The following is a 21,885-nucleotide window of genomic DNA, read 5'->3' as shown; positions in this document are numbered from 1 at the left end:
GTCATAGATGCTGTCAAAAAAAAAAAAAGAAAGAAAAACTTTAATTAAAAAAAAAGTATCGATAGAATCAACGAAATAAAAAAAAAATAAAAAAAAAAAACAGAAAAACGTAACAAAAAGTAAGGTTTATTTAGCGAATGGAAAAAGAGTGCGAGAGAAAAATGTCAACAATAAAAACGATAAAGAATGAAATGGAAAGAGTGAAAAATAGAAAAATATAAAAAAAGGGGGATGAAACTCGAGAAGACTTTCGAAAAGAAGGAATCGAACTTGGCAAAGGTAGCCGCGAAGCCAGAGAAATACTCGTTGGTGTTCGCTTGAAGGCAACTTTTGATATCTAGCTAACCGAGCGACCGACCAACCGATCGATCGACCAACCGCGGTGTCCGATCGCCGAGTGTGTAAACTCCAGACAGAAATACGACAGCCGAAGGGTAGGTACTACCGTCTGCTGAGTCATGATCAACTGAATGAACACTAGACAAGGAAAGAGATAAAGAGCTACCGAATGCAACCTCTACCTTTGGACCAACTCAGCAAACCAAAAAGCTCTTACTCTTCTTTTTCTTCTTCTTCTTCTTCTTATCTTACCAATGGATCTTAACTTTTCTTCACTTTTTCAATATGACTTGTAAATGACATGGATTACTTCAAGATTAGTTACATCATCATCATCTGATAGATTAATAACGTTTTAATTGAATGTTCAAATTTGATCCAAATCGAATCATCAAACGTCTCTCTCATTCATTTAATATTCATTTATTTTAATTCATTCCTATCTTCTATATAATTATAGAGATTAAAAATGTAATTTTTATATTACACGATTGGTACTTTGTATTTTGTTAGTTTCATTTATTTTAATTTAAAAAATTTTGACTATACTTTGATAGTCAATTTAAAGATGAAACGTTGAACTTATATATTTGATGTTTCTAGATTAAAGTATACATTTCATTCCATTAATTAACAATCATTTAAGGTATATTGAATACTCTCAAGGTATGTTACTATTTCTACTCATACTTTTATAGCCGTTTCATTGTCAGTGCCACGCAGCTCGACCGCGTTGTTCGTGTACTGTTGTAAAATGTGACGGGATGTTTGATCATGATCGTCAATTCGCAACGTGTGTGGATGCAAATTTAGCTTTGTGTGTTTAGAATAACATTTCTGAAATAACTGATGAAACAAATCGCGAATCGTGACGATTGGCATTACTCACAGATAAATGAATGAATCTCTATCGCGCCACATAACACAATTCGACACGAATTTTTAAAAATCCCTAACACTAACGATAAACGGATCAACAATACGCATCTTGCAATAGCTATCGATCAATGTATTTCATACAAACTACACAGACCACACTAACACACAAAAACTTTCCATAAACTCGTTCAAATATAGATCTACTATGGGTTCTATTTCACTCTCTATGTACCCTCTCTTTTCATATCGTTTCATAATATTTTATCGTTACCGTTGCTTGAGAGAAGTATCACTTCAAAAAATAAAAAATAAAGAAACAAATAGATATTACGAAACGATCATAGAACACTTTTGCGAATAATTTTCTATTTTTCATTTCATGAAGATTGACGTTAAAAGAGAACGTATCGCAACTATCAATAGTTCTGACCGCATAGTTAAATCAAGCGGACGAAATAAGAGAGTCTAGAGTCTTCACATCAGTGTTCTAATGCACAGACAAGCGGCTTCGTGCTCGTAAAACTTGAGATATCGACGGTAAAACGATAGGATAGGGAGCACAGTGGCACGCTCCATCTCAGCAAATTTTCTTCGATCAGAAATATTCAAAGAAAAGAGAAAAGAGAAAGAAAAAGAAAGGGAAAAAGAAGTGAAAGAGAAAGAGAAAGAATGAGAGTAAAAAAAGAAAGAGAAAGGAATGATCTAAGGTTTTGGTCAAAAGTTATTCTTCCAGAAAGATCCGTCTTATGGCTTTCTTCGCAGTAAACCTTATCGACCTTTACGGTGCTCGTTGGAATGGTGAACTATTCGAGAAGGGAGGATAGAACATCCCTTTTTCTCTTTTCCTCTTGAAGTTTCGTTATTCTCTATCCCACCCTTGTGATACTTGGCGCCACCATTCGAATGTATCTTGCTAGGATCCAGAAGTCCATTGTATTCTTTGCCGCTTTTGTGAACAACCGATCTTACAAAGAACCTTCTCTCTCTTTTTTTCGTACCCCTATTGTTGCTACATCCGTGCGGAAAATGAAAGTTTAATGCTTGGCAACATCAACGAAGGGCCTAAGGTGAGTTACTGAAAGAATATTTCTATAATAATAAAATCTATCGTGAGAAAATTCAAAATCATTTTTGAAGGTGTGTGGAAAAACCAAAAAAATTTATAAAATAAAGTCATATTTCTTTTACAATTATTTATATATATTCAGAGTGTCCCCATTGAAATCGATATCTTCGAAATTGTTGATAGAAAAAAATATACATCTAATTATCAATTTACCTAATTGCTTAAATAATAAATAAAATAACAATAAATTGCAATAAATAATTTTTAAATATCAAATAAACCAATACTTATTACAACTATTGATATAAAATTCATTAAAAAAACAAAAAAAAAGGATAACACTTATTGCAAAATTTTAACTTATAAATTAAAAAAAAAACCTTCTATATAACCGATAGTGATAAGTTTGATATTAACAATATTACTAACTAATAATCATATAACTTGAAGGGAAATTATAATAATTGTAATAATACTATTAAAATTTCTAATCATACGATATCATATCTATCCAATAACGGAATAGAAATCTTATGATTATTATGTTTGAAGCCATTCGAAAAGTTTTCCCATGGGAAAATTTGTGAAACTTGAAGGGAAAGGTCCTAGAATAGGACACGCTCGATGATTACGCTCGTATAAGAACACAACGACGTGCTCTAGAAGCGAACCCGAATTTTCATCTCCCTCGTAATCTGCAAGCCGGCCGTCACCTCGAATCTCTCAGCTTCTCTCTTTCTCTCTTGTTCATTCACACTTTCTCATTTCTTCTTCTTCTTCTTCTATCCTTCCTCTTTACAGAGAACGTTTGCTCTTAGCATTTCATCGGTAGATGAATTCGACGGCTGTGGATTTCGCGGAAAAAGAGGTTGGTATTAATCTCGGTTCTACTCTACGGTACTTATCGGATGTTATACGAAATATTGCTTCAAATTGCAAAGTACCAAATTTATTACTACGGCATCATAAAAAGAGAACCAAAATATCTTTGCTTATACGTGATTCGTTTTTGATTTTTCGTTATAGTGATAAACATGTTATTACTTTAAATAAATATTTATTGTTAAATTATCTTTTTATATTTATGTCACTTACTTATTGTAATAGTTTTTTTTATTATCGTTTATTTTATACATATTTTTTTCGTTATTATATCATATTAATTCTTTTAGTCATTATATTAATAATATTAATTTAATATATAAATCGTCACTTTTCTCAATCTATTACATAATAAAAAAAAAGAAGACACAAATTGTTTTACATCATTTTTAATATTTGTTATACATTATTCTAATAAAAATATTTAAATTATTATCAAATTAAATTAACATTACTAAATATATTTAAATTTTTTTTGGTTACGTCATAATCATTGATAATGAAGGAAAATATTTTAAATATAAATACTCCAGTTAAATATTATACAACGATTTATTATTACCCAGACTATTGAAGATTTAGTTAATGAAATAATAATCAATACTTTGATACATAATTAAAGAAAAATTCTTCTTTCTCGGATAACTTGGAAAAAAGAAAATGATAAAATTATTCTTCAAAAGCAAACTTCTCTTATCTCACAAGATACACACCACGATATATTTTCTTGTTAGAATAAAAAATTCGTAATAGTTTATGTATTAAGTACGAGTTAGGATTTCTTGGTAGAAAAAGGAAAGTCGATAAACTTTCCGCGAAACTGTCGCGATCTTAGTTCTATGGTCTCACCAAGAAACATTATTTCTTCAGTTGGAAACTGAAAAAGGAATTCTATATAGACGGCACGAGTGAAGTCACAGAAAGTGGAAAGGAGGAAATAGGGGGAAGGGAAGGAAAAGAAGGAAGGAGCGGGTTTGTAATTCATATTAGAGTCTCCGAGGACAAAGCAATCAAGTTCCTTCGAGAACGGTCGCGACACTCTCAGGCATACTGGACTTTCGCATCAAATTAAACTTACAGATCCCTTCGCTTGTACAAAGACAAGTTTTGAGAGAAAGAGCAAATGTGTGAATGAATCATTCAATCAGTGAATAAATTCGTGAATAAATGCTCAACTATTAAATGAATCCAATACATTTCTATATATGTATGTTATTTTTTAATTTACTTTTTGCAAACTCTAATTATAATATTAATTAGACAATTAAATGAAAGTTAATCAAATGAGTGAATACATTTATATAACTTTATCTTATTTTCAACTGTAATTAAATAAAATCAAAATGAAAATATAAAACAAAATGAGGGAATAAGGAAAACGTCAATCTATTCTTTGTAGATGTTACCGAAATAAAAATAAAACAATATTACGATAGAAGAACTTACTCTATGAGTTAGAAACTTTGAGAAAAAAAAAATAAAAAAGCTTAAAGAAAAGTCTAAACGTGATTGGAATGTACAAAGAAAACGTGCGAATGTAAGATCAAAGTTCAACGAACGTGTCCACGTTTCGACTCGGAGACTTTTCTCCAAGCTTTATCAAATTTGATTAGATCGTGGCCTGAATTGAAAGAAAGATATTTGTTGTTACAATTGGTGGTGTCGCTAAAACTTTATACTTATTAGGTTTAACGAAAAATAACGTTGAAATTAATCGAATATGTGTACAAATTATTTTACTTTATTAGATAATTAAGTATTAAATGTCCGATCATTTCAATTACTTTCAATTCGAAATCAGACATTTCCATACTGATTGATATAATATATGAAAAAATATGTATATTTCATAAAAAAAATATGTTTTATCATTATTATTATTATTATTAGTAGTATTATTATTATTATTATTATTATTATTATTATTATTATTATTATTATTATTATTATTATTATTATTTTATTTCTTGTGGTTGAAAAATCGTCTCGATTCCTTTAAAGGAAATTGCATCGACTGGTGAAAAGCTCCTCATCGTGAATAAATTTTCAACGAAATACACGTAACTCTTCTAGCGACGATGTGACGTTGAGAGGAAAAAAAGAAAAGAAAAAGGGTATTCCTCGTGTCATGAAAAAGAGTAAGAAACAGAGAAAAAGAGAAGAAGAAACCTCTTAATGCCTCGAATCTTACGGATTCACGGCTGCTTCTACCGGACTGCGAATTAAAATATCGTGGTACCTTGCTAATTGTAAGGTCTGGATGACTCGTCTCGAAAGAAGATTTCAATCTTCTCTTTCTCTCTCTTTTCATTTTTTTTTTACCGACTTCTAGCTCAAATAATCTCACGTAAAGATATATGTGTGACTAAATTAAATTTACGAATAAAATTATAGGAACAAGTTGTCTGATATTTAATTATTGGGTTGAATCAAAAATTTCTTTGTATTTTTTCTTTTTTTTTTTTTTTTGGACGAATTACTTTACATTTAATTATATGATATACATATTATTGTTATTTATATGTAAAATATATATTATAATTTTGAATAATTTAAAATGAAATAATAAAGTACATTGTATTGAGGAAAAATTTTTTCCGTATTTGTGTAAAGAAAAATAAAATATGCTTATATATTATATTTTAGAACTTATTCCCACACATATACGAGAACTGCTTTCCCTCGAAGCGATAGCAAAGGTGTACCATACTTGCGAAACAAGGAAGTTTGCATTAAACATTTTCAGGTTGCATGAGGTAAAGCCTCGATGTTGTTAGGTTTCTAGAATGTAAGAGGATAAGATATGCTAGTAACCATACTCCTAGGAGTTACTCTCTAAGTTCTCTCTATTATATTCTAGGGTTAAATACGAGTAGGTTAAATATCATCCTTATTGTTGTTTCTTTTTTTCTTTTTTTAGTATAACTGAATATTTAGAAATATATCTCTCGTGTACTATTATCAAAGTTTTAAAATAATTATCGGCAAAACAAAGTTGAAACGTTAATTTTTTAGTAGAATCTTATCCTTAAAGCCGATTACATGGCTTACATAAATATCGTATTAATATGAAAAACGTGAAATAAAAAATCATGAAATATTTTGTAAAAAATATTTTGATTCTGAAATTTTTTAATAATTTAACTACTAAATATTACAAATATATTCATATATTTATTGAATAATATTTAAAATGAAATGCTATTATTTTCTTTGAGATTATTTTCTTTTTTTTTTATCAGAAAAGTACAAGTTTCAAACTACATTATTTATTACTCCATATTTTCTTTCCAATTAGAACTATATCGTATCGAATCATGCACATCTCGCATTCGAGTTTCCATCCATTGTCTCGCGTTCACAAACGGAGCAGCATGCTATAGCTAAAAAGGACGCACGAAAAGTCTTTCTCTAGGAGGTGAAACGATTCCCATCACGCACTTGCAGCAAATTTCGAACGAGAAGAACTACGAGCTTGTATACAGTAGTTGCGATAACAACCATAAATCACACGTCGAGCTTAGAAAACATTTGAGAAATAGCTAGTGATCTCGCGAATTTGTATGATTTTATTTTCTTACTACACTTTTTATATATTTTCTATTTTGATATGAAAAAGTTCCAAAAAAAAATAATATTTATTATGATAATAATAATAATAATAATTCTTATTTGTGTAATAAAAAGAAAAATATATTATAGTAGTACCTCGTTAAATAAATCGAAGTTCTGGAGTGTTTACACAAGGTCGATTTTATGTCAGGAGTCGTAAGAATTCGTCTAATACGATAACCTTCTCGGAGGAGTGCCGAGAGGGAAGTGCGCTTAAGTCAACGCGTCTAGCAAGTCGACCAAGCTCGGACGTCCTCGAATGAACTCGGTAACCTTCGGTAGTAGCGGGAGGCTTCAGCCACTCGTGGTTTCTCGTATTCAGCTTCTCAGTGCTGTTTCGGACGCGGTAGAGAGTGGACGTGTTTTTTCATTGTCTCTCTCTTTCTCTCTTTTTACCATCGTCGTATTTTTCAGTCTCTCTCGAGAGAATTAATAAACGAACTTACAAACGTTACGACGACGACAACAGACATTTAATCATTCGTTAATAAAACCTAGTGTAAGTGTACGTTGATATTTTTTCCTATTAATGTGTTCTACTTGTATCTGACGAATGAAAAAAGAAGAGACAAATAAAATAACTTATCGCATTCCTGGAATTACTCGACAACGTTGTTCTTCGTTTTAGTGAAAATAGTTGTTTTATCGCCGTGATAACAAGTTAGATAAAGATAACGAACTATCGAATAAACGAGAGTGCGAGAATAATAGAAAGAAAAAGAAAAATAAATCAACGAATAAAAAATATCGAAAGAAAAAAAAGATAATTGTGTTTCCATCAAATTCCAATGGTTCGTACGTTGCACTAACGTAAATAAATATTTTTGCTGATCTTACGAATTAACTGTAAGCTAATGTAAAAAGAAGAAGAAGAAGAAGGAATAAAAACGAAAAATAAACCTATCAATTTATCAGTTTTCGTATCTCGTCATTTAAACGAACTTTCACATACATAAATTATTTTAAAGATTAAGTTCTACAAATTTATTTGATTTTATTATTAAATTAAATACGAAGTAATCGCATTTACTTTCATTAGTTAATTTTTGAATTAAAAACATTGAATTTTCTTCTTTCAATCTTTTATCAGATACGATAATCTTTTTGTACTTATGGTTGTGTGATATCTTTTTCCTTAATTTATCGAGTCAGTGAAAGTGAAATAAATAAATAAAAAGAGCGCATTTTGTTTAAATATTAGCAGAGAAAAACGTTTCGTTCGATCGTTCGTTCGTTTCGTAGTGCTGTGACAAAAAGAAGAAATTGTGTGATATATCTCGTGTTAGCCAAGCAACCAAGTAATCAACCAATCAACCAGCTAAAACCAACCAGTTATAGCTAGTTGCATCTCTTCTATCTCTGTTCTACATAGTTGATACAGGTAAATATTTATTTGTAAACATATATGGAGCCTCATTTATTTCCCGATCGTAATTCCTCGTTTTTATTCTTCTTTCGAACTCTGTAGTTAAAACGTTAGTTTTGTTTTCGCGAATAAGAGAGAAAAATATTAATAAAAAAGTTCCTATCTCTTCTAATGTGAGTGAACTCGATCGTATTCATATATATATATATTCACATATGTATAGTAATTTGTGCTCTCACAGAGGGAAAGTTTCGAAATGTGCGTTGCCAGGTTACGTGGTTTTTCGTTCAATCAGGTCAGCTATTATTATAGTTACAATCCAAAAATAAAAGATTCTATCCTTTCTTTTGATGACCCTATTTGTTTTTTATTTTTTTACTTGTAATCTTTGATTAAAAATTCCAAGTGATTCCATTTGATAAAAGTGAACGAATTAAAAGTACATTTTTATTTGCGAAAAATTGAAACGGTCTTAACCTTACACCGAAAGATGCATTATTTTTTTATATTTTATCGAATAAAATGTTTTCCTTTTAAAGAAAATTATCTTCTAATAATATAAACAAAAATAATTATTATTATAATAAAATTAATGAAAATTCAGTAATACGTGAAAATATAAAAAGACATTATTATTAAAGCTTGTACGTAGATTCATTTTTACAAACTCGTTTCTTTTGAAATGTTCAAATTATTTTAAAATAAGACGATAATTTTTATAAGAAGATTAATTGAACGATTGATACATTTTATGATAAATCATAGTATAAGTTTTTTACGAGTAAATATATTTATAGAGAAGTAGAGCGGAACGGTTCATTTTTAGTATAATCAAAGAATTACATATCACACTATGAATTGATACACTGTGAATATATTATATATATAAATGTAAAGTTTTTCAAAATAAATGAGTAAAACTGATGGTGTTTTGGTATGCTAAAAAAAGAAGCAATTTTTTTATCTTCCATTAATTCATATAACTTTAATGACTGTTTACTTTAACTATTTACGAGTAAGCTACTTATCTTATATTAGACATTTAATTCTGAAATAAATAAATTGGTCGTGGAGGGCCAATTAATTGGCCAGCACGATCGCTTGATCTAAATCCGTTGAGTTTTTATTTACGAGAACACTTAAAATCTTCAATTTCCAATACATCAGTTAACAGTTGAACAGTTTTTATGAAAATGATATAATAACGAGTGTAATAGAAGAATATGATTGTATGACAATTTGTTTTTTAATAAAACGCGAAATGAAACAGGTCCTAAAGTTATGCTCACATATTTTGAGATATTTTGTATGTATAGGTATACGTATATTTAACGATCCTGACCGCAAGTGGGATAATCATTTCGAGAACGCGTCAGATGTCGGATCATTGATACGATCATGTTCGGTCCAGCTACATGCGTGGTTAATACGTAATTTGAAACTGACAGAAAGTCACGAAAATTAACGAGGAATAACGATCGTTAGTCTGCGTATGACGACTCATCTACATTATATCAGTTAATATCGTGATAAGTTATTTATCTAAAAAAAGTTTTTTTTTATCAATATATAATATTATTTTATAGGAAAAAATTTAGTTCATGTTATTGCATAAAATGTGTTTATAAAGTTAAATAATTCGTACGTAACAAGCATGAACTAATTTTTTTATTAATTTTAAAACTGATAAAAATTTCATTCGACGCAGTCGGTTTATAGTTTATTTATTTGAAAATTTATTCATTCTCTTTTCTCAAATATTGATTCTTAAAATATTAATTAAAAGATCCTTGTGACTATTTGACTAAACCTTGATGCAGAAGTTGTTTCATCTACAAGAGATTCTCTTTAGCAGAATATACATATTTGCTACTATTCGAAATATATTTATACTCAACATATATACACACACACAAACACACATTGAGAAACTTACTTAAAAGATAAATGAAAATTGGATAATGTCCGAAATTTAAAATTTCCTTTTATGCAGCACAGAGTCGACCTTTATTTTTTTTTGTTTTTTTTTAAACATAGATATTCTTTTTTCAGATTTACATATTTTTTAGCCAACATCCGATTGGTATTAGTCATCGATCAAAAAAAAAGAAAAAAAAATAGGAAAAAAGGAAAATAAAAATATTTGATTTGTTGTTCTCGAACGTTATGAATTTTACGAACTGTTTCCTGAAAAAAAAAAAAATATATATATATATATATATATGGGACAGATATTTTTGTTTTATTTTAGTCGTTGGGATATTTTTTTGTTTTGTTTTTGACACCACCTTCGTAATATTCGATAAATCAACATTTCGGCATTCGATACTAAAATCTTTCCTAAGGAGCGAGGGGTAGAAGGAGTGAAAGGGTCGTGTGAATTTAAGAAAACTTAAAATATAACGTTTCGATGTTTCATAAAATACTACTGCTACCATACGTATAGCTATAACCAACGAAAAGCTAACAAAGGAACAAATAAAATAAAACAAAAGTAACAAATAAAATAACAATAACTAAATAAAGGAACAGAAAAAAAGTATTTACGTAAATACCTTTGAAAACTAGTAATACGTGTGAGTAAGTGTTGGAATACAAAGGTTGATTTATATTACAACGCGATTACTTTGATTTATTACAAAATTTTAAAGACAACGCCGATTTAATTTTTTTTAATTAAAGATTATTGATCATAGAACAAATCGTTGTAAATGAGAATTCGAAAAATTTTCAATTTATATTCTATAGCAAAATTTATACAAATATTTACTTTAATAATCGTTAAATTAGAACGAAACGTAACTAAAAAAAAAGAGGGAAATAAAATAGGGGGAAGGGGGAACGTTAAGTATAGTACTATAAGTTGATTTAATTACGTTAAAATCGATCGTTATAGAAGTTAAGATTGTAACGACCGAATTTTCTATAAAGTATCGTAAAACGAAGGAATAAACTCTTTCGTTTCCCCTTTCTTTACAATATCTATGCGTCTTCGTCGTCCTTTCGTAGTGAAATAACTCGGCACGCGTGCGAAGGTACCGGTTCGAGTCGACGAACTCGAAGAAGGTTGACCAAGGCCGTTCGGGTTTATTTATAGCAGCGATTTAACGATCCAGACTTTTGCCGGGAATGGTATTTTCGTAGATCCACACCAAGAAAGAGAGAAAGTGAGAGAGAGAATGAGAAAAAGAGAGAAAGATAGATGTCCAAAATGTGTAGGCGAGATGCCAGAAACCAGAGAATAGTTCACTAAATTATACTAATTGTAAGTGCAGTCACAGTGGTTTTCGGACACTTAAATGAAGATCTTAAAAGCGTATAGTAATGGTAATGTTAGTTAGAAATTTATTATATTTGTTTTGTTTGCAATCACACTGTGCTTTTACAATTTTTTGATAAAAATCTTTAAAGGTTTGTGTTATATAACAACGTAATTTTATAATATATTATAATTGTTGTTTTTCTACTGATAAGAAATTTTGTTAATATTTCGATTTAAATCTCGAAAGTTTGTATTAGACATTAATTTAATTTTAAGATTTATTGTAATTATAATGCGTAGTCATTGTAATTTTCAAATTCTTCAATTAAAAAATAATTCATTCTATATTTTTATTTTTTCTAAAATAATTTTATCTCTAAAAAGAAGTTGTTTCAGTCTATAAATATAACTATTAATAATACACATAACAGTTTATCCAGATATTTCGTGGGTATATAGCAATTTTAATAATTATTAATTTTTGTGCAAATATTGTAGCAAAAGTAATGAATCAAGTTTTGTTTTTTTATTTTTTATTTAATAAATAATTTTAATCGCGTGTTTTCTATTGAAGATAACTGTACTTACCGGATAATTAAATACATTAAATTTATGTTTAGATTCTTAACTTACATTAGACTAACTTTTATTATATTAATTATTTATATATACATATATATATATATATATATATATATATATATATATATATTTTTTTTTTTTTTTTTTTTAAATAAATTCTAACTAATTCAATGTACTATTTTACATTTAATTTACCGCCATACACACAAGTGTATATTTAATGTATTATACATACGCTATTAAAAATGCAGGTTTAACAATTAGAAACAGTTAGTAAAGATAATAGAAAAGCATAAACACGGAAAGGGAAGGACATCGATGCGCATCGTGAATTTACATAAATGTTTTTAAAGAGGATGGATAGAAATAAGAAGAACAAGAGAAGAAGGAAGAGTGGTAGAAGAAGAAGTCTTTGCTTCATCCGGTTTCTATAAGATAGACAAAAAAAAACTACAAAAGGGAAAGACGGATAGTGTGACAGAAAGAGAAAGAGAGAGAGAGAGAAATAGAAAGAGATAAAAAAATAGGAGGGGTTGAATTCCATGCACGTACAAATTCTGGAACAAGATAGGTCGAGGGTTGTGAAGTGTAGGAGAGGGGAGAGAGGTACTCGAGGGTGCTCTAAATTATGCAGGAGCTTTTAAGAGTGTATACATTGGAAAAGTTGGTGGTGGGCTCGGTGGCGAGCCAGTCCAAAAATTTGCATTGACCTCTATCTTTCCCCCACCATATTTCCCCTCTCTTTTATTTAAATCTTTGTTTTTTCTTTCTCTTTCTATATAATACATCTATCTTTCTTTCTCTCTCTCTCTCTCTCTATTTTTCCTTCTCTTTCTCTTACTCATCCTTTATTTTATTCGGTAACACCAAGTCACTTAGAGCTACCGTTACAAACTATCCATCCGTTCCTTGGAAGGTATGAATTATGCAGCCGGTTATCTCGATAGCTGCAATCAGAGAAAAGAAGTAGCACGCGGAAGAAGCAAGCAACGGTGGTGTGGGCCCGGCTACGGTGGAATAAAAACTAGTCCAAGTGGAAAAATAGACCGATTCGATTGGAACGGGAACGCTCGAAACTCGTTCTTTCCAAGATATTCCAAAAGCATTTCAGTACGAAGTCTTTGCTACATAGAGATTTCACTTTGATTCGAGTTTAGTATAAAATTTGCTTCAATTATTTTATATATCTTTATGTTATAATTTTCTAATTTTTTCTTTTTGTTTGGTACATAATATTACTTAAAAAATAAAAAAGAGAAAGAGAAAGAGAGATATGTTTAATGTAATATAAGAAATAATTATTTGAAATTTATTGTGTTGTTAGTAGAAGAATATTTAAACTGTGCTTTTGATATAATGTATAATAATGTATGAGTTTACGCGATGTGGTCTATGTATCGTATAAATATTTTATAATCTAATCTGACATGAGACAATTTTTTTTATATTTTAGACAAATATGTCTATACTATTTTTTTATAGACTGGAGAAAGTAGCACGATACACCGCATACGCATTCGTCGTTAAGAAGATTAGAAAACACGTATAATAAATTCATGTCTCTTTTTCTTTCTATTATTAATCTGATCTATCAAATTAAATTTGATTTGATTAAATTTTTAGGAATTCCATAAAAAAGAAAGATAAATATTAAATATTAATTAAGCTATCGCGCGTACGGCAATTTAAAATATTATACATCTTTGTATTAATTAATTATTTTACCATTTACATAAATTTGACATAATTTCATTTAAAATATTCAAATCCTATAAATGTAATAAATTAGTCTCGTTTGCTTCTATAATCATGACACTAATTACAATGACTCATTTTTGATAATTGTTAAACAATTTTGCCAGGATTAAAGGCCAGTAATATTCGTTAATGTTATTATAAAAAAATGTGGTGTATGTGTGATGGAAAAAGATGCTGTTGCAAAGAAAGAAGAACAGGAAGAGGAGTAGGAGGAATAGGAGGAGGACGAATAGGAATAGAAGAAAAAGGAAAAGGTAGAGAGCGGGCGGAGGGTTGGAGGGATAAGGGAGAACGTTCGTTCTACGTTTCACTATTCAAAGTCGAGTTTGCGGAACGCACTCGCCCACTCGTGAAGCATCACGAGTCGCAAGGCCTTCCACGAAAAGCCTGGGAATGTGGCTCGTCTCCTATTTCCTTTCCTTTCCACCACTAGTTGGCTACTCTTACTATTTACCAATAGGAAGAGAGGAAGGAAGATGTTGGAGAGAAGCTTGGATCACATGAAGAGATGAAAGAGAGAGATTAGTTTGTGTATTGCGCGCGCGCGTATACTTGTTGTGTGTGTGTTTGTATAATGTGTGAAAAAGAGAGAGAGAGAGAGAGAGAGAGACAATAGAGAGAAAGAGAAGAATACTATATCCATTTACGAGACACGTTTATATCTATATATTTGTATGGTAAATGTGTGTAACTTCATCGTAGTAGTAGTTACAGCATGAATGGCAATTCACTACTCGACGGACCATTCAAGTCCTGCGTCACGCGATTTGCAAGCTTCTCTCTCTGTCTTTCTCTCTTATTCCCATATTCTGTCCTTCTTTCTTCTTTTCACTCCCTCTTAGTCCTTTCGTATCTTCATCTTTCTCACGTGCCACTGTACAATCCTCTATTTCAAGCAACAAGCATTGGTGCATGCATTTGGTCTTTCCTAACTACAAACTATTCCATTTGAAGCTCTTTAGAAATAATAATATTATAATTTCTAACGGTGTTATTGATAATTAGATTATATTAATAATTTTTTAATATGTCGTTTGTATTAAATTGTAAATTAGGTATATGACATATATATGTATTAGAATAATTGTAAATTTTGTTGAATGATAACTTTTTAGAATTATATTATAAAATATAGTTTAAATTTAAAAAAAATAGATATTAATGTTGAATGATAATATTTTGAATAAATTATATTGAAAATATTAGAAAAAAGAAAAAGAAAAAGAAAAAATTTAAATTTGATAACAATTACAAAAAAAGAAAAAAATAATAATAAAAATGAAAAAAGTATCAGAAAAAAAAACTAGTATTTACAATTCAAGCGATTATTTGAACGTGTTAAAGGTGATTAAAAAACATTACTGTATATATACTTAATAGAGATTAGATAATATTAAAAAGGGGTAAGGGATAGGAAAGTAAACAACTGTTGAACGTAAAGTAATTACTTCCTTGTTATTTAACTTTTCACGGTCTCGAACGCGAGTAAAATAGATGTTAGTCGTGTAGATGTTAATCGTTAATTTCTTGTAAGACATTATCCAGACTCATGCTATATAAAAACATGCAACGGTCATTTTCATAGAGGAATATTTTTCTTTAGGCTTATCAGTCATGTATAATAACATACAAAGCTAATTCTTATCGGTTATATAAGCAACATAACTAGTATACTACTCGTATCGAAGCGTACCAAGCAAATAGCATGAATTTTTACGACACGTGGCACACGTAGCTATAATATATGTAGTACGTATGACATGTATATAGTGTGTGTGCGCGCATACATACGTTGACACAATTTTTCCAAATGGTGTACTCGAACGTGAATCGGCTGTACAAACTAAAATCATCGACTAGATTTTTGTGTATAACATATGTCACACACACACACACACATACATGTTGTTTCACTTTTACGTATTCTTTTTCTCTTTTTTATCGATTTTCGAAGTTAAAAAAATAAAACGAAGAGAAATCAAAATGTAAATACACAATCGATTATTTTTAAATTTTTCTTTTTTTTTTTTTACATATCTTGTTAAGAATCAAAACAGATTTTTTATAATACAGAACTTTTGTTAAAAATCAAAGCTGGTTTTTGTGTATGACAATTTTTTTGTTCTACATCGTGGAATATCACAAATAATTTTTTTATGTATCAAACAGTGGGTGGAAAAATTTTTACCCTTGACAAATAATAATATTAAAAAAAAAAAAAAATACTTTTATTCGTTTATTTTTGTTTTCCTTTCAAAGAAAAGTTTTTAAATAATCCATACAGAATGAGTACCGCGATTTATTCAAAGAATTATTTCAACAAACAAGAATTTAAATGAAGTATCGACAAGATAAATTTTAATGTTAACAACCCCCGAAGTCGTTTATTTTATTATAAAATAATTGTTTAATCGATATAAAAGTAGTTTCGAGTTTTAGTCAGAAAGTAATCTTTTTGTAAGGGAAGAATATAAATGGAGTATCGAAAAACATTGGAAATGGCAAGTAGAAGAAGGAGAAGAAGAAGAAGAAGAAGAAGAAAAGAAATTATATGAAAGACACTTTGAACGGTTTAATCGCATGCGTGTCGGTTAGGTTCGTAACCTCGTCGGAGATCGACATTCGGAAAAATATCCAAAGCTCGAAACTTTTCCAATCGTATCTAACCTCGAGCCAGAAGAAAAGATGAAGGTGGCAGAAAGGACGTGGGAGAGGAGCGGGTTGGTTGAATGTTAGGTTGAACGTAATGAAAGTTCGCCAGAGATAAGAAACTTTTCCCTTCGGGAACTTTAGCGTAAATCGATCTAGACAAGTGAACTATGCCAAAAACTTTAAGATGATTTCTTTCGACTATGGGGTCCCGTCAACATAAAAAAAAAACCTTGTCCTTTCGGACTCAGAGGGTTGCTTAAAAAATCAAAAAATCATAAAATTTGTAAACACGCAAATACAAAAGAAGAAATACATGGGTGAGTTAAAACATTTTAAGCCCATTCTTTTCTAATAATAGACTTTTAAGATTGTGTGTGTGTGTGTTGGGGACCAAGAATTGAATTTGACTGTGAAAAGGAAATTGTTGTTACAGTATTTATTCGTTGTATTAGAAAAATCTGTTTCACACAATCCAGATACGTTTAAAGGTGGATTAGTGAAAGGTATTTTCCTATTTTCAACAATAATAACGGGGACCTTTTTGACATGTCCTCTTCGAGGGTTTAAAGAATGTTTATTGGTGATCGTAAGAAATGAAAGAGCTATCAAAAAGAGCTGAGAAAAAAAAAATTCGACATAGGGCAAGACAGATCCAAGCAAAAACTTTTCGTCCCTTGGTTCTTGTCTCACTTTCTCTCTCTCACACTCTCTTTCTAGTGAGAAGAGAATGATATATCGATATATCAAAAAGGATAAAAGCTAAATCGATCTTTCTTTCGCAAATCTTTTTAAATATTCCATCTTTTTCTTTCCTTTTCGACAAAAACGATTTAAGACTTTTCTTTTTTTCCTCCCTTAATACCAGTAAAAGTTTTATTTGATATCTTACAAAACGTGGATTGAAATATAATAATTCTTCTTTTTTTTTTTTGCATTTGAGAAATAAGAAAAAAAAAAGTAAAATGTGACAGAAGAAGGAAAGAAAAAGAAAGTAAAGAAAATTATTACAGCCGATATCGAATTCATTCACTCTGATCAGATTCTAACGAGACGATACTTAAAACATAGAACCGATTTCTAGTCTCAATAGATTCACCGGAAATCCGGAAACATTTATCGGTCCCCATTGGATGGTTCTGTTGTTTGTGGCCAGTTCTATGGGACGGTTCAAGTTCATTGTTAAGCGCAACACAACACGATCCTTTTGTTGTGACCCATTGTCCATGAGAAAGAAAGTTATGCTATCGTTAAAATGTAGGCTGGAATAAACTTCCCTTTGCAACGGAAGATAAAAAAGATGTTTTGCATGAGATAAAATAAAAAAAATAATAAACAATAACAAATATGACAAAAAGAAATAATTGTATTTTATGTCTAGGTGTAACTTATTAGAAGAAAAAAAATAAAAAAAGATATATTTATTTATATAGGTGTAAAGGTTTTATATATCATCGTTGTTATAGTTCAACCTTAGAGAAGGTTGAAAGTGTCTAACGTTTGTCAGGAAATAAAATGAAAAGAGAAAATACTTTGGTCAACTGGTAGAAAGAGAGAGAAAGAGAAGAGAAAAGAAGATCCAATATACAATATCCAGCTCAATCTCCGTGTCGAGAACAATCCCATTTGAGATGTTATGTACAAAGGGGACAGTGGTTCCCCCAAGTACAAGCCGATAAGCAATTCGACCGTTCATTCGCTGTCTAGAGAAAAGTCGGCCGACTTTTTATCGCGAACCATTGTCCACGTAGAGTAAAATGGCCTATCGAGCTGTGAGGAAAGTTTCGAAAAGTGGGCCATGAAGCTTCCAGGGATAGAGAAAAAGGGAGAGAGGGTCAGGTAGTATAGAGTACACGAGTTTCTAGCATATCTCATAGAACCTGCTCGTTATCGAATCGGGTCAGCGATTCGGCTACAAGGTTACGCTCTTTCCAACTCTTTTTTTTTTTATTTTTTCCCTTCATTCTTTCTCTTTTTTTCTATTTTCTTTGTTTATCTTTTTCCTTTCTCTCTCTCTCTCTCTCTCTCTCTCTCTCTCTCTCTCTCCCGTTCTGTGAAATCTTTTTTCACCAAGTTCTATCCTCATATACTGGCGAAGAGCTACCTACTTGAAAAAGCAGACTCACTTCTATAGACTTTTTATACTCGTTCTCTACTTTTCTACTGTTACCTTCCAATATACTAAATTACTACTACTACTACTACTACTACTACTACTACTACTACTGCTACTACTGCTACTGCTACTACTACTATTACTGCTACTGCTACTGGTTTCTACTGCCGTGATAGGTAATAAGAATTTTGTGAGATCACATAAGTTTCTTACAAATCAATCTTTTTTTTATGATATCACGTTAGAAATTTATATTAACTTGGTATGTTATATGTGTCTTTTAACACTAGATTTACGGATGTTTTGTTCATTATTTTTTAATGACGTAATAACATTGTTTGAATAAAGGATTGAGTAAAGGAATTGAACTAATATTTACGTATATTTCATTACGTAACTAAAAACCAATAAGTTTTCAAAAAATAGTATTTAAATTTTATAAATATATAAAATAATCAAATGTTTAATGAGTCAAATTGGCTCAATTCGTAAATCTAGTGTTAATGATTATTAGATATTTGTTTTTTTTAGTAATTTATTTTATAGATTATTATAGATAATTACTTTGAGAGAGAAGAAAAAAAGGAATATTATAAATTAGTATTACTTCTTTTAATCTAATTAAAGATAATTAGTGTACGATTAGTCTGCAATGAGACTATTAACAAAATAATTATTACCTTTCGAAAGAGATTAACGAATCAACCGATATAAAATATTCAAAATTAAGCTGATCACTCGATATCGAGGTTAATCATAATATCGTTTTTTTTTTTTTGAGATCTTTGTTGAATGAATTAACGTATAAATGACATTTGCTAAATTACAAATTTCCATTAATTAAGAGTTCCGAAAGTTGTTTAAAAAACATCATACTAACAGTAAGTTAAATTATAATTTTTAGATTCACACAAAAATATTTTTTAAAGTAGACTCGTGATATAATATATTTTTTAATGAGTTACCAAATTAAAACAATTTAAAATACAAATCCTTATCATGGTACATAGAAGGTCTTTTAAAAATCAATATTAGGACCCTGTTTTGAGTCGCTGACATTTTTTCAAAATTTAAAAAAATTCTGAACGCGTGACGACTAAAAATTAATTCTAAACCAATTTGACGATATTACATATGTAACATATCCGATAATTTGTAATAATAAAAGATAAGATAAATGTTAATTCTATATCCAGGAGAATATTCACTAAAACATTATTAGCTTTGATAAGAGACAAGAGGAAAAAATTTGAAAATTCCTGACATATGATATGATCGATTAGAATCATCCGTGTATTAAATATCCCACAGTATCAGCAAAATAACTTTTATTTAAAACAGAAAATATTTGGTAACTTATATTGAAATATCTAATGGGTACTAGAAAATGCTTTTAGGTTAACCACAAGAAGTGTTACTTTTTTTTCTTTCTTCCCTGCTCCCTTCATTCCTGGTTCAAACCTCTCCCTACACAGTTTCGTTTTTCCTTTGTATCTTTTCGAAGTTCTCGTGGGAACCCTTAACGAAAGAAACGAAGCTTGGCGTATTCCAACGCGAAGTTCTCTTCTACCTACTCGTTTCCACGCTCGAAAGAGTCCAGCTAGTTTATTCAAGGTGGATAGAAGGAAGTAAAGAGGAGGGATAGAGGTCGGGTCCTCTCAGTCTCTCTGCGTCCACTCGCATAGAATTTGCAACTTCGACCCCGTGTACACTCGAATTCTCAGGAACGTTAGAACTAACGTTAGATCTAAAGAGGAAATGTTTGCGGTACGTGCTTACAGGATACGATAGAAACCTTCTATCCTGAATTTTATCGACTGAAATTCAATGTCGGATCAATTTATATTTAGCAGATTTCGAAACTAGAGAAGAGATTTAATAATATTATTTTTCTAAAGTATTGCTCGTCTTTATATTTTTATAACGATTTAAATAATAGAAAAGGGGAAAATAAAAGAATTGAAACATATCTATTATTTTTTGTTTTTGTTATTAATCGGGCAGGAAACGCGATGGGAATGATGAAATAATTTTATATACATATACACATGCATATATTTTGTTTTCTATTTTATTATTCTTTTCACGCGAAATCTTCTTTTACATTGGTAACAGTTTTATCGTCGTTTATATTAATTCGTTAATTAAATGTTTCTACCTACGGATTAGTAGCGTTCAATTTTGAGTTGAGCGGTGCAATGTGATGCACGATCGACGATTCCATTAAAAGTAATTCCATGAAAGAGCTTCCCTTTTTCCTTTCTCTGTTGCTCTCTGTCCCCTCATCCCTCACCCAACCCCACGCCCATCCCGCACCCATTACCACTCCCACTTCTCCTTTTCTGTAATGCTGTTATTTTTTACTTACAAAAGGATTTCCGAGGTGTTATTAAATCACCCTGTAAAATGCTAATCGTCACTCGCGAATGTGCGTTTTTCTATATTACATACTAATAATGTATCCTGTAAAGAGACAAGTGAAATAATTTTCAATGTATGCCAGGAAACGACGGGCTTGTCTCTCGAGAATTTTGCGATATAAATTCTCGTTCGAGCAGTACGAATTTCAACGAGGATGATAAAATCCGTCGTTTTACGAGGGATGATAAAAGAAGAAAGAAACGGAGAAGGAGAGAGAGAGAGAGAGAGAGAGTGAAAGAGAGAGAAACAAACTAAATTAAATAATAAAAATAAAAAAAAATGAAAAAAATAAAAACGTACAATCCCGTTGGTGAACACGAACAGGAGATTATAGAATTATTTTCGTGACTAATCAAATTATTTTTTCAAAAAAATTTCTAAATCCTTGGATAAAAAAAAGTCATTCTATTGTGTTCACTTTTACGAGAATTGATTAAAAAAATATATTTATTAATATAAGCACGCGTACGCTTATGCGTAAATATTGTATTGTATTTCAATGTAAAATAATTTATTGGTTCACATGTTGTATGCTATAAAAAATATTCACAAGAGTGTTACAAAAATCCAATATTTATATATCCTATGGTAATAAATTTATTCGCAAAGATAACATTTAACAAATGTTCATACATCTTACGAAAAATCATTTCTTGTTTCTCTCTCTCTTTCTCTTTTATTTGAATTTTTTTATTTTTTTCAATGATTTTAAATCTCACATGAAATTTATTAATATCTTTATCATCTAAGATTCTTTTCCGGCGATTCAATAATGTTCTCAATTGGAAAGAACGTTTAATAGAAACGATCTCGTCTAACTCTCAACTTTGGAAGCTTCACAGAGACGAAACGGTGAACGGAGAATTCTTGGTATTTCCGATGCAGCAAACTCGTCCTCGTCTTCGTCGTCGTTCTCGTTCTCGTCCTCGTCGTGGTTCGCGTTGTCCTACGGT

The 21,885-nt window shown here is 30.2% G+C and overlaps 1 protein-coding gene and 1 long non-coding RNA gene across 4 annotated transcripts in view; one reads left to right on the top strand and one right to left on the bottom strand.

The window, feature by feature from the left end:
• The window catches only part of alpha-Man-Ia (alpha-Mannosidase class I a), a 297,026-nt gene that overhangs the window by 204,914 nt on the left and 70,227 nt on the right, over positions 1–21,885 (top strand). The window contains exon 1 of one of the 3 annotated variants that reach the window (XM_015320431.2): positions 7,927–8,159. The exons of 1 other annotated variant lie outside the window; for it this stretch is intronic. The gene's annotated coding sequence lies outside the window, so the exon portion shown is untranslated. Of the gene's footprint in view, positions 1–7,926; positions 8,160–21,885 lie in introns of those variants that run through there. One more of the 3 variants, XM_015320452.2, reaches the window with a different exon arrangement.
• LOC149032249 (uncharacterized) lies at positions 3,705–7,002 on the bottom strand. The gene is made up of 2 exons (XR_016176921.1): positions 6,875–7,002; positions 3,705–5,947 (listed from the first exon to the last, which is right to left on the bottom strand). It is a non-coding gene; the product is annotated as an uncharacterized LOC149032249 (long non-coding RNA).

This window comes from Polistes dominula, unplaced genomic scaffold (genome assembly GCF_049000335.1).
Source record: "Polistes dominula isolate Pdom_NZ unplaced genomic scaffold, Pdom_raw_medaka contig_33, whole genome shotgun sequence".
Classification (NCBI taxonomy): Eukaryota; Metazoa; Arthropoda; class Insecta; order Hymenoptera; family Vespidae; genus Polistes; species Polistes dominula.
The sequence above is the reverse complement of the archived record's forward strand: the minus strand, read 5'-3'. Positions and strand labels throughout refer to the sequence as shown.